The 17,402-nt window shown below is 35.8% G+C and overlaps 1 protein-coding gene across 12 annotated transcripts in view; it reads right to left on the bottom strand.

The window, feature by feature from the left end:
* The window catches only part of TBC1D5 (TBC1 domain family member 5), a 587,897-nt gene that overhangs the window by 403,639 nt on the left and 166,856 nt on the right, over nt 1–17,402 (bottom strand). For 4 of the 12 annotated variants that reach the window (XM_045903861.3, XM_064588392.1, XM_064588425.1 and 1 more), the window contains exon 3: nt 9,345–9,459. The exons of 5 other annotated variants lie outside the window; for them this stretch is intronic. The gene's annotated coding sequence lies outside the window, so the exon portion shown is untranslated. Of the gene's footprint in view, nt 1–9,344; nt 9,552–17,402 lie in introns of all 12 variants that reach the window. 3 more of the 12 variants (XM_045903860.3, XM_045903864.3, XM_054504437.2) reach the window with 1 other exon arrangement.

Here is a 17,402-nt window from a genome sequence, read left to right on the forward strand (position 1 = left end):
ATTGATGTATACTACTTCTCCTCTACTTTAAAAAAAAAAAAAAATCCTTTCTTAACTTCAATTTCCCTATTAAGCTGCCATGTTTCTCCTTCCACTCTCCCTTAAACCCACTCCAGTCAGATTTTGTTCTTTACTAAAACTACTCTTCTCAAAGTCACCAATGATTTCTCATTGCTAAATCCAACAGTCAATTCACAATTCATCCGTAACTTCACCTTTCAGCAGCATGTCACAGATGATCATTCTTCTTCCTTGAAATATTTACACCATTTAGGTTCATTAGCTTTCAGATTTTCTGAAAGCCAAATTCCTCTTACCTCACTGGGTTTTCGGTCCCTGGCCTTCTCTACTACTTCTACTTTCCCTAACCCTGTTACTTAGAGTACTCCAAAGCTAGGACCTTCAATTGCCTCTAGCTATATTTACTGGATTACATCAATATTACCCCTTTAAAAATACCATCTGCAACTGACAATTTCCATAGTTTATCTCCTTTATCTCAGACCTCTCACCTTAACTCTGGACCAGTGTATCTGTCTCCTTGACCTTTTCCACTTGGTAACATCTCTAACTCAGCATGTTCAAAACCAAATTCCTAGCCTTCTCCCCCTCATGTACACCTTGCATAATCTTCCCCTTCTTTATCAAATGAAACTCTATCTTTCCTATTATTCAGAACAAAACATTACTAGAGTCATTCTTAACTCCTCTCTCTCTCTCATAATTCAAATCTAATCCATCAGCAAATCCTGGTCAAGCCACAATCATCTCTCATCTCTAATCTTCTATATGATCCCTCTGCTTCTGCCCTTGCTCCCTTAAAATCAATTTTAATTGATTTTAAATTAACTGTAATTCTTTTAAACTATAAACAAGATGATACTCACCAATGGCTCCCCATATCATTCAAAATAAAAGCTAAACACATATCTTAAAAGACCTAGATTCCCAGTCACCTCTGTAATTTAATCCTACTATTCTCCCCTCACTTTGCTGTAGCCACACTGAATGCTCTTGTTCCTGAACACATCAGCAGTATTCTAACATCAGGGCCTTTGCACCTCTTGTTCCCTCTGCTTGAGATGCTCACTCCTCACCTCTGTCAGGTTTTTACTAGAATGTTACCTTTTCTGAGAGACTTTCCCTGACCACCCTATTTAAAATTTCCATCCCTCTCACTGTACTCTGAACTCTCTATCCTCTAGTCACTGCTTTATTTGCCTTCATAGCACAACCATCTAACCTACTATATATTTAATGTATTTATTTATCTTGCTGCTTGTAGACTTTGCTACCTTAAAACTGAAGCTTAATGAAGTTAAGAATTTCTATTTTGTTTTCACTGTGATATAACATAGAACATTTTTCAGTGAGACTAGCTTCAAATTTCTTAAAAGGAATAAGGGATGGTAGAAAAAAACTGAGCAAAAGATTCAAAGTTTTGAGAAAAATTATTTTAAATCTAGAAATATATACCCAGCTAAATGATCAATCAACTGTGAGAATAAAAGAAAAACATTTTCTAAAAAAAAAAAAAAGCTCTAATATGTACAACTCAGAAAATACAACTTTCACCATTTAGCCTTCTGAAAATTTATTTAAAGAAACCTAAGAATAAAGATGACAATGAGATCCAAGCAACACTGGAACTAATCCAGTAATATAACTAAAAGAAATCTGGGAATGACACTTCAGCAAAAGGCCAAGGAAGCTCTGGTTCACTGGTTTATACTAAAACAGGACGTCCAGGATAAGTGAGGTATTTCTTCAAAAAGAATGTAGATAACCTTACAAAAATGTTATCTTATGATGAAGGAACCTAGAAGTACAATTGTAGTGTGCTATCCATAATAATAGAGACATAGTTTTCCAATGAGAAACAAAAAGAATGGTAACTTAAAACTGTGGCCAAAAACACAGAACTACACATACACACACACACACACACAAAACATGGTAGAAATATGAAATAAAATATAGTAATGATTTTGAGAAAATGAAGAAAAGTAAGAAATCTTTTATTCTGGAAAACAATGTCCATGTATCAGTTAATGCTGGAAGGAAAACAGAATTAAGTGATACTCCGAATTGATATATAATTGCTATATAAAAAATACTAGATATAATCATTTCTCTATGATATTACTTGGCTCTAAGGCATTCACAATGATCTTAAAATCATAATGATCATTCTGATTATCGTAAAAAAAGGGAAAATAACAAGTATTGGCAAGATGTGAAAAAAACTGAACCCACATACATTGCTTGTGGGAATATCAAATGCTGAGGCTACTGTGGTAAACAAGTGAGTAGTTCCTCAAAAATTTAAAAGAATTATAATATGACACAGCAATTTCACTCCTGGTATATATCTAAAGAACCTGAAAACAAGTACTCAAATAAATATATATAAATATGAATTCACAGAAGCACTATTCATAATATCCAAAAGGTGAAAGCAAACCGAAAGTTTATATATATATGATGGAGTATTATTTGAATGTGAAAAGTAATGAAGTACTCATACACACTACAACATAGATGAACCTTGAAAACATTACACCAAGTGAAAGAAACCAGACTTAAAGCTCATACAACACTGTAGGATTCCATTTACATGACATATTCAGAATAAATTCATAGAGACAGAATGCAGGTTGGCACATACCAGGGATTGGGGAAAGGGCAGAAGGAGGAGAAACTGTTAAAAGGGTAAGGTGTTTTACTTTGGAGTGATGGAAACGTGTGGAACTTCAGAGAGGTGGAGGTTGCACACCACTGTGAATGTGCTAAATTCTATTGTGTACTACATTTTATGTTATGTGAATTTTACCTCAAGAAATGATTTAGGAAAATGATTTTAAAATAAAAAGATACATTGCTTTTAGAGGAGTCTTTCCCTATTTTCTTATTATCAAAGTATTTAAAGATTTCCATAGTCTTCTTTAATATTGGAAGGCTCTTAGGAACAAATATTTTTGGTTTTGAAAAAATATTTATCTAAAGTTCACTTATTTAAGTTCCATTTCAGTTTTGTTATTTCCTCTCTTAAGTTCAAGTAAAATAAAATAAAAAAAGTTGTATTTTTAAAATGTTAGATCAGTACATCTCCATATTATAGGAGTTGGAATTTTTTTTGGTTTCTTTTTTTATATTTTTAAGTTTTGTTCAGCTGTATTTAGGTATAACTGACCTCAATATAATGTAATAAAACTGTAAGATATTCAAAGTGTACGCCATGATATGATGTACATATACATTGTAAAATGATTAACTGATAAATTAACTGGATTAATGGAATTAACACATCCATCAACTGCACATACTTTTTTTTTTTTTTAGTGAGAACATTACATTTCTAATTTCTTGGCAAATTTCACTTCTGTAATACAGTGATATCAACTAGTCACTATGCTATACATTAGATCTTCTTCATCTTATAGCTAAAAGTTTGTACCTCTTTACCAACCTATCCCTATTTTCTTCACCAACCCCTCCCAGCCCATGGCAACTACTTTTCCACTCTTTATTTCTATGGTTTGACTTTTTTTCCCTTATTTTATAAACTCTACATGTAAGTGATACTAGGCAGTATTTGTCTTTCTCTGCCTTATTTCACTGGGCGTAATGCACTCAAGGTCCACCTATATAGTCACAAATGGCTGGAATGCCTTCTTTCTCATGTCTGAGTAATACTCCATTGTATATATGAATACTCTATTGTGTGTGTGTGTATACATATATACACACACCACATCTTCTTTATCCATTCATCTACTAGTAGACACTTAAGTTGTTTCCAAATCTTGGCTACTGTAAATAATATTGCAATGAACACATAAGGGCAGATATCACGTCAATACTCTACTGGATATATACCCAGAAGTCAAACTGCTGGCTCTTAAGTAGTTCTATTTGTAATTTCTGGAGGAACGCTATACTGTTTTCATAGTGGCTACACCAATCTACATTCCCACCAACAGTGAACAAGGGCTCCCTTTTCTCCATATCCTCAGCAATACTTGTTATCTTTTTGATCACATTTTAAGAGGTGTGAGGTGAGATTTTACTGTGGTTTGGATTTGCATTTCCCCGATGATTAGTGATGTTGGGCACCTTTTAATGTAGCTCTTGGTTATTTGTGTGTCTTCTTTAGAAAAACGTCTATTCAGTTATTCTGCCTATTTTTTAATCAAATTGGTTGTGTTTTTTGCCATTGAGTTGTGAGAGTTCTCTGTGTATTTTGAATATTAACCCCTTATATGATATATAATTTGCAAATATTTCCCCTTATTTGGTAGGTTGTCTTCTCATTTTTGTTGATAGTTTCCTTTGCTGCTCAGTAGCCTTTTAGTTCAATGTACTCTTTTTTTTTTTTTTAAGATTTTATTTATTTGACAGAGAGAGAGACAGTGAGAGAGGGAACACAAGCAGGGGGAGTGGGAGAGGGAGAAGCAGGCTCCCCACGGAGCAGGGAGCCCGATGTGGAGCTCAATCCCAGGACCCCAGGATCATGACCTGAGCCAAAGGCAGACGCTTAACGACTGAGCCACCCAGGCGCCCCTCAATGTACTCTTACTTGATTTTTCCTTTTCTTCCCTTTGCTTTTGGTGTCAAATTCAAATAATTATCACCAGGACCAATTTCAAGCAGCTTACCCTTGTTTGCCTCTAGATTTTTAAGTCTTTAGTCCATTTAAAGTTGATTTTTCTATATGGTATAAGATAGGGATCCAATTTCTCACAACATTACTAAAGAGACTATCCTTTCCCAGTGTCTATTCTTGGCTCCTCTGTCAAAAATTAATTGACTATATATGTGTGGGTTTATTTCTGGGCTCTCTATTCTGTCCCATTAATCTATGTGTCTGTTTTTATGCCAATACCATACTGTTGAGACTCCTAAAGCTTTGTGATATAATTTTAAATTCAGAAGTGTAATGCCTTCAGCTTTGTTCTTTCTCAAGGTTGTTTTGACTATTTCGGGTCTTTTGTGGTTCCATACAAATTTTAGGATTGTATGTTCGATTTCTAAGAAAAATGCCAGTGGACTTTTGATAGAGATTTAATTGAATCTGTAGATAGCTCTGAGTGGTATGGATATTTTAACATATTAATTCTTCCAAGCCATGAGCACAGAGTATCTATCCATTTATTTGTGCCTTCTTCAATTTCTTTCATCAATGTCATAGTTTTCAGTGTACTGATTTATTCCTAGGCATTTTATTCTTTTTGATGCAATTGTAAATGGGGCTGTTCTGTTAATTGTGCTTTTGGATACTTCATTGTTAGTTTATAGACATTTTTTATATTATACAATACATTTTTTATATTGATTTTTTATCCTGCAATTTTACTGAATTCATTTATTAGTTCTAACAGTTTTTTTTTTTTCAGAAGTCTTTAAGGTTTTCTATAGATAATATCTCTGCAAATACAGTTTTACATCTTCCTTTCTGATGTGAATGCCTTTTATTTCTTTTTCTTGCCTGATTGCTCTCACCATGATTTCCAGTACTAGGTCAAATAAAAATGGTGAGATTCGCTCTTTGTATATAGGGAACATTACCTCCTTCGTCATAATTGCTCACTGCAAAAATAACTCTGATGAATAGTCCACATAAAGAACAGTTAGGTCCTGGCAAGGGAGGAAAAAAAAAAAAAAAGGCAAGTTTGGGCATTCCTGTCTTATTCCTGATCTTAGAAGATAGGCTTTAAGCTTTACACCATTCAGCATGATGTAAGCTGTGGACTTGTCATATATTGCCTTATCATGTTGAGGTATATTCCTTCTATACCCATTTTGTTGTCAGTTTTTATCATAAATGAATGTTGAACTTTGTCAAATGCTTTTTCTGCATCTGTTGAGATTATCATATGATTTTTATCCTTCATTTTATTAAGTAGCATATCACGTTGACTAACTTGTGGATGTTGAACCATCCTTGATTCCCTGGAACAAATCCCACTTGATCATGGTATTTGACCCTTTTAAGATACTGTTGAATTCATTTCTGTTCAGTTTGTGGATGATTTTTGCATCTGTCTTTATCAGGGATGCTGGCCTATAATTTTCTTCTCTTGTAGCATCCTTATCCAGTTTTGGTGTCCGGGTAATGCTGGCCTCATAAAATGGCTTTGGAAATAGAGTTGACTCTTAATGTGGAGATTAGAGACACTGGCACTTCATTCAGTGAAAATCCATGCATAACTTGTGACCCCCCAAACACTTAACTACTAATAACATACTACTGACTAGAAGCATTACCAATAACATAAACAGTCAACTAAGACATATTTTATATTTTATATGTATTAGATACTATAATCTTACAATGAACTAAGAAAATGTTATTAAGGAGCTCATAAGGAAGATAAAATATATGTATAGTACCGTACTATATTAAAAAAAAAAATCCACATATAACTGGATCCACACTAGTTCAAACCCATATTGTTTAAGGGTCAACTGTATTGCCTCTTCTATTTTTTGGAAAAGTGTGAAAAGGACTGGCAATAATTCTACTTTAGATGTTTGGTAGAATTCACCTGTTAAGCCATCTGGTCCTGGACTTTTCTTTCTTGGGAGGTCTTATCTCTCCTCGTCTCCCCTCATCTGTCCTCATCTCCCCTTGTCTCCCCTCCCCTCCCCTTCCTCTCTTTCTTTCTTTCTTTCTATTAGCCACTATAAGTTTTTGATGTAGTGTTTAATGATTCATTAGTTGCACATAACACCCAGTGCTCATCACAACACATGCCTGGAAGCTGGTACAGCCACTCCGAAAAACAGTATGGAGGTTCCTCAAGATGTTAAAAATAGAGGTACCCTATATGACCCAGCAATTGCACTACTAGGTATTTACCCCAAAGATACAGATATAGTACAATGAAGGGCACATGCACCCCAATGTTCATAGCAGCAATGTTCACAATAGCCAAACTGTGAAAGGAGCCAAGATGCTCTTGGGAGGTTTTCCATTACTTATTCAATCTCCTTACTAGTGATTGGTCTGTTCAAATTTTCTATTTCACATGATTCAGTCTTGGTAAGTTGTATGTTTCCAGGAATTTCTTCTGGGGTTGTCTAATTTGTTGGTGTATAATTGTTCATGGTAGTCTCCTATGATCTTTGTATTTCTGTGGTGTCAGTTGTAAAATGTCCTCTGTAGTTTCTAATTTCATTTTTTTGAGTCCTCTTGTTTTTGTACACCTAGCTAAAGTTTTGTCTATTTTGTTTTTATTTTGAAAAAAAAACAATAGTTCTTGCAGAGCCTGGGTGGCTCAGCTGGTTGGGCATCCTAGTCTTGGTTTCGTCTCAGGTGATCTCTTGAGTAGTGGGATCAAGCCCTGTGTCAGGTTCCACACTCAGTGAGGAGTCTGTTTGGGGGTTCTCTCCTTCTGCACCTCCCCCCACTCACACGCACTTGTGCACTCTCTCTGAATAAATTTTTTAAATTAAAAAAAAAGAAAAATACAGCTCTTAGTTTCATTGATATCTTCTTCTCTTGTCATTTTAGTCACTATTTCGTTTATTTTTGCTCTTTGTTGTTTCCTTTCTTCTAATTTCGTGTTTAGTTGGTTCTTTTTTTCTAGTTCCTTTAGGTATACAGTTAGGTTGTTTATTTGAGCTCTTTCTTTTTTCTTACTGTATGCATTTATCACTATTATGAACTTCCCTTTTAGAACTCCTTTTGCTGCATTTGACTAGGGATAAATTGTATCATCTTTTTATTTTTCTATATATACCAACCTTTCTACCACAACTTTTATAATCAGAAAAAAATGCTTGCAATTTTTTAAAGGATAAAAACATTAAATATGATGGGAATGCGTACTAGAAGAGACCACTTTGGGAAAGGATCTGAGTTATTCTAACTGGTATATAGGACTTAAAACAAGTTAAAAATGTTTTCAACCAGGAATGGCTTGAGGACATCATCCTGCACATATAATTTACATAGAACGAGCAAGAGGAGAATAAAGAAATATATACTTTACTATAATAGAATGATTCTATCAAAGATTTATCCTTTTCAAATTTTGAGATTTGACCATTTGTACCTGTGTTCTCATATACTATAGAGGAACCAAGTTAAGTGTTCTGGTATTTCCCAGTAGTTACTCAGCTCTTTGACCACATCATTTGATAGCTTATAGTGAATATAGAGAGAGATGAGAAGCATGGAGAAGACAAGAGAAATGGCAGCTTGACTGAGATGGAAAACAAACTATCTGATTCCATTTACTTCCTGAGTCAGTCATGAACAAATATAAAGTGATCTAAAGTATGGATTTTAAAACTGCAAAGGCAATCCACTATTAGATAGGGAAATAAATTCAGTTATAGGAAGGAGCATGTATTAAATGAAATATCAAAAATTAGAATGGAATAGAGCACAGCACACATTCCAGTCAGTTAGGGTTAAAACTATTTCAGCTTTTATTTCAGTTTCATTGGTACACTTATACCTGTGGAAAATGGCTCATAAATGTAAAATTTATTTCTTACAATGGGTTTTGGTTAAAAAAAATACGTGAATGCCTCGTATCTATCTTCAACTCCAAATTCAATAATTCTACTTTTGCTACTCTTTTAATTCAGTGAAGGGAGGCAGGTGCCAAAGGGGGAAGAGACAGATACGGATACAAAAAGCATTCTATAGGGAAAGTGCTGAAAGTTTCCCAGCAGGAAAACATTTTTAAGTGCCCCCCCTCCAAGGCTCAGTTAAACGAGAAGGAAAACAATTAGGAAAAGATTGGAAACTGGTGACTAGATATAAGAAGTTGAAAGAAACTGATCAGGGAACTCTGAGTAACTAGTAGTGAACAACATCATTCCCTGAAGCCTACAATCTAAATACGGCAGTATGTATAAACACCCTCTCTCTCTCTCTCACACTCACACACACACTTTTTATACATGAATCTACAGAACACATTACCATATAAGGATATTGTTACTGATAAATGTTTTTGTCCCGCCAAAACTCATATGCTGAAATCTTAATTCCCAATGTAATGGTATTCAAGTGAGGCCATTAGGAGGTGATTAGGTCATGATGGTGGAGCCCTTATGAGTGGGATTAGTGCCCTTATAAGAGGACCCCATAGAACTTTCTCATTCCTTCTACCACGTGAACACACATAAAGAAGATGGTGGTCTATGAATCAAGCACTGGCACCTTTATCTTGGACTTACAGTCACCAGAACTATGAGAAATAAATTTCTGTTGTTTATAAGTCACCAAGTCTATGGTATTTTTGTTAGAGTAGCCCAAACAGACTAAGACAGGTATTGATGGTATTCAATTTTTGAATGTACATTTTGAATAAATATACGCTTACCTTTCAGGAGACCTTTATTGATCCACAAATCTAACTGACACTTGAAAATGCATGCTCTTGTTACAGGTCAAAGATGACTTCAGACTCAGTACAAAACAGTTCTCCAAATACAAGTCTTGATTGGCAAACAGGAAGCAAAGAAGAATGAAGAAATAGAGATCAGCTGAGTTTTCCCTCAACTGAGCTGCTAAGCAAAAAAGCAAATACCTAAAAAAATAAATAAAATAGCTTCAAACATCCCTATCCCAGAAGGAACCTTAAACCAAAGCAAACAATGAAAAAGGAAAGCTGAAAAAATTTATGACGTATTATTTTAGGCTTTTAGAGGATAATTGTTAGCCTACTCACTAATCACTTTTTCTATCGTCAATTTTAACTACTGGAATAAAGGAAATCATTTCATTATACCTACAATAAACGGCATTATAATACAAAAAAATTTTAAATCAAAACACCTTAATATAAAACAAATCACATGTTAAACTTCATTTCACTGAAATGACATAAAAGTGTTCAAATAATGAACACACTATTCTAATATAGTAAAATAATACCAAGTATTGAAATTACATAAAATAAAAAAATTGGAAATTTAACATTTGAAAACATGTGGAAAAAAATTCCATTGAAAAGGATTCCATAGCATTAATAAAATGTAAAACTAGAATACTGATGTATCAGTGTAACAAGTAAATATTATTTGTGACATTTAAAATTTCCATAACCTTCCTGCATAAAGAAAAAGAAAAATACCACCTTTAGTAATATTCTTCCAAAAATCCTATCCGACAGATATAACCTGTATGAAATCTGCAGGAATGAAAACTGAATTTCTTAAACAGTTATCTAATTTAAGAATCTCTTAATATAAAAAATTACTAAACTATCATAATAAATTATCATCACTTTCCTCTAGATTTCATTCTGTATTAGTTTACTCCCTATAACCTGTTTGAACTTATTAGTGGCTCAGCATATGTACAAAAGTAATTAGGTAATATAATGTGAAACATAAATAACACAGAACTGAAAAACATTATGATAATAGATATAACTGAAACATAGTGAGATTCAAAAGAAATTACTTAAAACACATTTTAGCATCATATGCTATTAAAACCAAATAACAAGGTATGATTTCTAAAGAATAGGAATGAATGAGGCATTGATCTCTAGACAGATTAACAGAAACTTCTGTGCTCTTGTATCAAATACAATTCCTGTTTTGTTTGATAAAGAAAATGATTACATTCTGATGTAGCATTTCCTTATTTTAACTTTCAGTCTTACCTGAAAAGCTACGAACAACTCATTTTTAAATTATATAATATACATGCAAAATACACCTAAATACGGTCAACACCTCCTTGGACAGTAATATAGGCATGTGCTTCTTCTGTATGGTTGAGCTAAAAATTATTACACCACTAAAATAAAGCAAGTCTCTATTTCTCATTTTTCCCTTGTAAAAATACAGACCATTTTTATTCTATGGACGGCTCTTTAGAATGAAAGACATTCAAATATCTTTCAACTATTCCAAGATATGTGTATTTGACAAATGTGTTTATGTAACAGTTAATACATATTGTCATACTACCATGCCAATATCATTCAGAGAATGATGGCTATTTCCTCATGATGTGGAACAGTAACCAAAGAAAAACTGACAACATAATCAGTGTCCTGAGAAGTTATACTTTGTTTTGTTTCTAAATACACACTTTACACTCGGGTCAATTTTACATTTCTTACACTGCTTGGATCGTAATTTACTTTCTTGCTCCAACAGAATATATTCAATAAAATATCTCACTGGCATAACCATCAGAGAAACCAAAAAGGAGAAGAAAGACTACAAGGCAGAACTGGATAACACAGAGGGTTCATCTGTACAGTAAGACTGTATGAAACTAGACTTCTTCAGCAATCTGTAGGCAGAAAAAATGTTTACCATAGTCTCACTGAAAGGATATACCAGTTCTTTTTCTAGTTATTCTCTATGGAATTGCATAAATATTGAGGAATCTAGAAATAGATATACACATGCACATATAAAAATTATTGTCAGTGTATAAGTTACTGCTGCCCTGGGACTGCAATAATTTATGTAACATCTGTTTTCATATTTTTCTAATTTTTTTCCTAATTAACATGCATATTTAACACATAAATGCTCAGACCACCTCTTTTTTCTGCTGACTGTGCCTCTTTATTTTTGAAGTTGTGCACTCCTAGGGAGAATTCAGCAGAGTTGGAAACCAAAATCTTATTGAAAGCACTAATTTTAAAATGTAAACAACAGTATTAAACCAACTTTCAAGAAAATACTAAAGTCTTCTTGTTTTCATAATAACCATTCAATCTGCCAACAACAGTCATACAGTAACTTAAGGTCCAAATACCAAAAAGCAAATATAAGCCTAATTCCAATATTATATTAATCTTTTTGATTTCTTTTTAATTTTTATAAAATCTGAGAAACCTGCTATAAAATCTATGATTTCTTGTCTTTGTAAAAGTTTTAGTAGTATTTTTAAATTGTTATGCCTCAGGCAACTAACATATATGAACACATTACATATGGTAAGCATCAGAAGTATGTAATCAGCTATATGTTTCTGAATTGCAAACTTCAAATCCTGTGCAGATGTGACGAAAGGAGAAAGTTTTTATTCTAAAGTGCATTCAAGTACAATAAACTTCTGGAAGCTCTTAATCTGTACTAATTTCAAAACACTACTTATCTTTATTTTTAATAGAAAAACTAAAATTAGAAGCCGATTAAACAAATGCTACAATACTAAAGTATTCCTAAAAAACCAATGTTTAATATGCCAACACTGTGACTCCATCTGCACTTACCTCACTTTAGAATTAAACACTTTGTATCAAACTGCCTAGTTATGTATTTCAGTCAGTCATTTATTACTTCTCATCTGTTGTCAGGACTGTTCTAGGCCTTTGTAAACACTGAAATTCTCAACCCTCATAGAACTTACATTTTACTTGGGAAATCAGAGAGTATCAAATAACAATGCAAATACATAACTGCAAACAGAGATAAATGCTATTAAAAATATGGGAAGTGGGGCGCCTGGGTGGCTCAGTTGGTTAAGCGACTGCCTTCGGCTCAGGTCATGATCCTGGAGTCCCTGGATCGAGTCCCGCATTGGGCTCCCTGCTCAGCAGGGAGCCTGCTTCTGCCTCTGACCCTCGCCCCTCTCATGTGCTCTCTCTCTCATTCTCTCTGTCTCAAATAAATAAAATCTTTAAAAAAAAAAATATGGGAAGGGGTGAGCTTTTGTAATAGGAGACTTGATTTAGCTCAGAGGTCAGCAAAGACCTAAAGAAAGACTATTTAAGATCTGAAAACTATGAGAAATGTTATAGTCTAGGCACAGCAAGTACTAAGGTCCGAAAGCATTAAGGGAAAAGCACATTCAGAGTCAAGAAAGAGAAGTGACAGGCCAGTCACAGCTAGAGAGGGAATATATGTGAAACAAAATGGGGCAGAAGTCAAAAAGGGAAAATTACTATAGGGTTTTAAATACAGCATGACAATCAACTTCACATTGAAAATTTATCAAATTTGGCTGAATTATGTAGAGGAGCAAGAAAGGTACAGGGGAGAAGTTAGGTGTGAGATGACAGTAGCTTAGACTAAAGTGATGGTGGTAAAGAAGGTGAAGAGAAGGCAGAAGAGATTTATGGGCAAACAATCAGAAGAATTTGGTGAAAGATTAGATTTTGTGGAGGATGAAGTTGGATAGCAATTCCATTCACTGATAGAAAGAAACCTGGAAGAAGATCAGCTGTTGGAAGAAAGAGCCCAAGTTAGAATAGGACATATTATGGGATTACCCATTGGAGATGTCTTCTAGGGAGTTCAATGTAAACATCTAGAGCTATAAAAGTCTGGAGCTTTAAGAAAAGTCTGTGCTAGAATCAAATTTAGAATTTATTAGAATATGGGTAGAAAAAAAAAAAAAGATGCCTACATTGCTTTCCCACCTCCCAAAAAAATCCCACACACATGCTGTATCTTCCTCGTTTCTAGCTATCATACCACCTCAGAACAGAAAGACATATATTCCATAATGTGACAAACTCATTTAGCCTGTGACTGGTTAACTCCATAGGGCATATTTGCCTTAAGTTGCTAAATAATAGTCATCATTTATCGTAATGCCTACTCAAGATCAGAACCATTAAAAGTATGTTGAAGCACTCTAAAAATGTGCATCAGGTCATTAATCCTCACAATAACCTTAGAATTTAACAATTATTGAGCCTACATTTCAGATAGGGACACTGAAGTTTAGGGAAGTATGAGAGTTGCTAGTAAAGCCAGTAAGTGATAGAGGCACGTTTCCAACCCAAGCATACCTGAAACCACAGCATTCTCTTTCCATTAAAAAGGTAGCAGGTATAGTGTCAAGAGTCTGGTTTCAATCCTGGCCCCAGAAGACCACTTAAGCTCTCTTACATTTCTTCACCTGCAATTCTTATATTGCTAGGAAATACTGACATTTTAGGAAACATAAAAAGCCTCTGTCACAGCCTACTGGGTTGTGCATCACCAATCATATGACTTGTTCCTTCACCACAGGAGCTCCAGTTGAGAGAGGACTTAGAGCAGAAACTAAGGCTGACACTGAAAGCTTTGAAAATTTCACAGTATAGGGCATAGCAGGTCATCAGGAACAGTACCTCGGCTTACCCCTGTTCTTCCTCTAATGGAGGAAGAGTAGTTTCCATCAAAAGAGCCAGAAGCCAATATCCTAAAAGCTGTAGGTGGAGAGTTCAGCAGTGCTTCTAAAACTTTACAGTGCATAAAAATCACCTGAGAAACTTCTTAAAATGGAGATTCCCAAGCAGATCCTATCAAGGATTCTGATACAGAAGTGGAACAGATCACCCTTCAAGCTTTCTAAAAGATAGATCTACCTACAACAACCACTTTCCATTCTTCAGGCACATAATTTTTAAATTATTTGTTGAACATATATATTACTTCATTTAGCCCAATTAAATTGTACCCAACTTGGGGCACCTGGGTGGCTCAGTCAGTTAAGCATCTGACTCTTGATTTCAGCTCAGGTCATGATTTCAGGGTTGTGAAATTCAGCCCCACGTCAGGCTCTGTGCTGGGCATGGAGCCTACTTAAGACTCTCTCTCTCTCCCTCTGCCCCTCCCCCCCTAAAAAATAAATAAAATAAAATGAATTGTATCCAACTTAATATAAACATTTCAGATATTTTTAACAACTACTATCAAGGTCCTTTCCAACAGAAAGAGGGACGATTAAACAAAAGCAGTTTTAACTATACATAAAATGCCTCCATCAAAACTGATTTTCCTTAATATAGATTTGTCTTATGATTAAAACAAAGTCATCTAGAGATACATATGTCAAAAGACATAGGAATGTTTAAGGGAGATGAATGGTTCATAAAGAAAATTTTATCACAAAAGTTAACCTTGGGTTAAAAAAAAAACAAACCATATTGTTGATTAAAGAATCTTGTAAATATGTAAGAGGGTCTAATACAGTAACAGTTTTTCAAAAAATGGATTAAGAGATTACATATAACCCTATCTCATGACACTAATAGATGCTAACATACACTAGTACCAAAGAAGCATTCAGGAAAGAAAATGTCTACTATATTTCCAGACACTTCAGATCACTTAAAAAAAATTAATGTCTATCTTTCCTTCTACGAAAACCGCACTGTCACTATGGAAGCATACATTCCAGTCACTGTCCCGGCAGCTCCCAACAACTTGATCTACTGGCGTACTCAATCAGGGCTGCCTTAACAAAATTCTAGTGACTTACCGATTCTAACAAATTCCAAAACTCCAAACTTTCATCCAAGATTAACTGAATTTAATTTTTTTAATTTTGAAATTTCAGGATAGATATTGTTCTTTCAAGGTTTATCTGTGAAGTTAAATAAGGGCAGTTAAAATTTAAAGTTTATTACATAGTATCTCCTTGTATTTTTATGAATCAAAGAAAATACCCACTGAGGTTTTTGTTTTTGATCCTGTGACTTACATTAGGACCACAATAGGGAATAGAAAGCTAAAAATAATTAAAAGTTGCTTGAAAAAGAACTTCAGTAACAATAACATCGATACAATACTGTGGTGCTGATATTTACATGGTATATCTCATTTAATGCCTCCTCACCTCTACTCTATCCACCCCCCTCCAAAACAAACAAACAAACAAACAAAAAACAGCTATGAGGAGCCGTAGCACACTGACTTGTTCAAGATCTCACCATTAACAAAAGATATAGCTGGGATTTGAACCCATGTGATCTGAACCCAGAGTCCACATGGACTTAACCACATGCTCTTAACCGTAACATGCTACATTAATTTAAAAGCAATATTAAATGTAATTTGCCTGACCCTTCTCAGTCTGTTCAAGAACTCCTTTAACTTTATAAACCTTTAGGCAGCCAACAATCCCAAAAATATTGACACAATACAAATCTCTCTTTCTGGCTTTTATGTTAAATGAAATGCTTCCATGTTGTCCCAATAATAAACCATATCTTCACTTCCTAAATGACTCTTCATCTCAAAATACTATATAACATTATTTTCTCTCAAATAGTCACGCTCATTTTCACTAACCACAGTCAGTACCAAGTTAGCCTATACTACCAGAAGCTCCAGGCAAAACAGAAACCAATGTATGTACAATGCAAGAAGATACTTTTTGTGATTTAAAGATAGTATCTTCTGCTATTTCTCTCAATGCCAACAAGATAACCTCTCTTCCCTATATTCTGGTTCCATTTAGGATCCATTTAGAATCAAGCTCTAAATACCAAGTTCAAATTAGCTTAAGAAACTGACCAGTCTCCGGGGGCGGAGCAAGATGGCGGAGGAGTAGGAGACCTGGATTTCGTCTCCTCTCAGGAATTCAGCTGGATAGGGATCAAACCATTCTGAACACCTACAAACCCAGCAGGAGATCGAAGAAAGGAATAGCAACAACTCTCTGAACAGAAAAGCAACCACTTTCTGGAAGGTAGGACGTGCGGAGAAGGGAATCCGAGGCGATATTCGGGATGATAGACAGCGGGGGAGGGGCCTCCGTCGGCCGCTTCTGGCAAGTAATAGAGCCACGGAGCACAAAATCAGAACTTTTAAAAGTCTGCTCCGCTGAGGGACGTCACTCTGGTGGCTAAGCAGGGGGTGGAACCCTCCGGGACAGTGTGGTCTCAGGACCCTCGGGGTCACAGAAAGACCGGGGGTGCCTGAGTGTGGCAGAGCTCCCAGGTATCGGAGCAGGGAAGCCGGCTGCAGAGACAGAGCCGAGGCGCGGGCTCTCAGCTCGGGTTTGTCATAAACCGTGATCCGCGGCACAGTCGGGCCCCTGCTCCTCCAGCAGGGACCCAACAAGCGGCAGATCCGGGGAGACTCCCCTTCCTCCCCCGGGAGGAGCTGCGCGGGAGTGCACCACAGGGATCTGCTGGGTTTGGAGACTCCACCCGGGATCGGGTGCCAGAGATAGAAACGCGTGGTCACAGGCCGGGCGAGCACGGAGTGCGGCCGGCGACCGGGGAGACGGGAGTGACTGACGGCTTTTCTCTGGGGGCTCACTGAGGAGCGAGGCCCCGAGTTCTCGGCTCCTCCGGGGCGGAGATTGGGAGGCCGCCATTTTCACTCTCCGCCTCCAAAGCTGTACGGAAAGCTCGCAGGGAACAAAAGATCCGGAGAGCAAACCCGAGCAGATTACTTAGCCAGGAGGGGGCAAGGATGGGGCAATTCCGCCTCTGGCAAAGACATTTGGGAACCAAGGCAACAGTCCCGTCCCCCAGAAGATCAGTGAGAACAGCCAGCCAAGACCAAGTTTACTGATCAATGAGAACGGCAGAACTCCAGTGCTAGGGGACTACTGCACAAAGAATTCATGGCTTTTTTACCATGATTCTTTAGTCTTTCAAAGTTAATTTTTTTTTAACTGTCTTTTTGTCTTTTTATTTCTTTTTGAATTTTTCTTTTTCCCTTTTTCAACGAACATCATA

The sequence above is a fragment of the Mirounga angustirostris genome, unplaced genomic scaffold, assembly GCF_029215605.1.
Source record: "Mirounga angustirostris isolate CCGP_5_RB_7025 unplaced genomic scaffold, mMirAng1.0.hap1 SCAF_1, whole genome shotgun sequence".
Lineage (NCBI taxonomy): Eukaryota > Metazoa > Chordata > Mammalia > Carnivora > Phocidae > Mirounga > Mirounga angustirostris.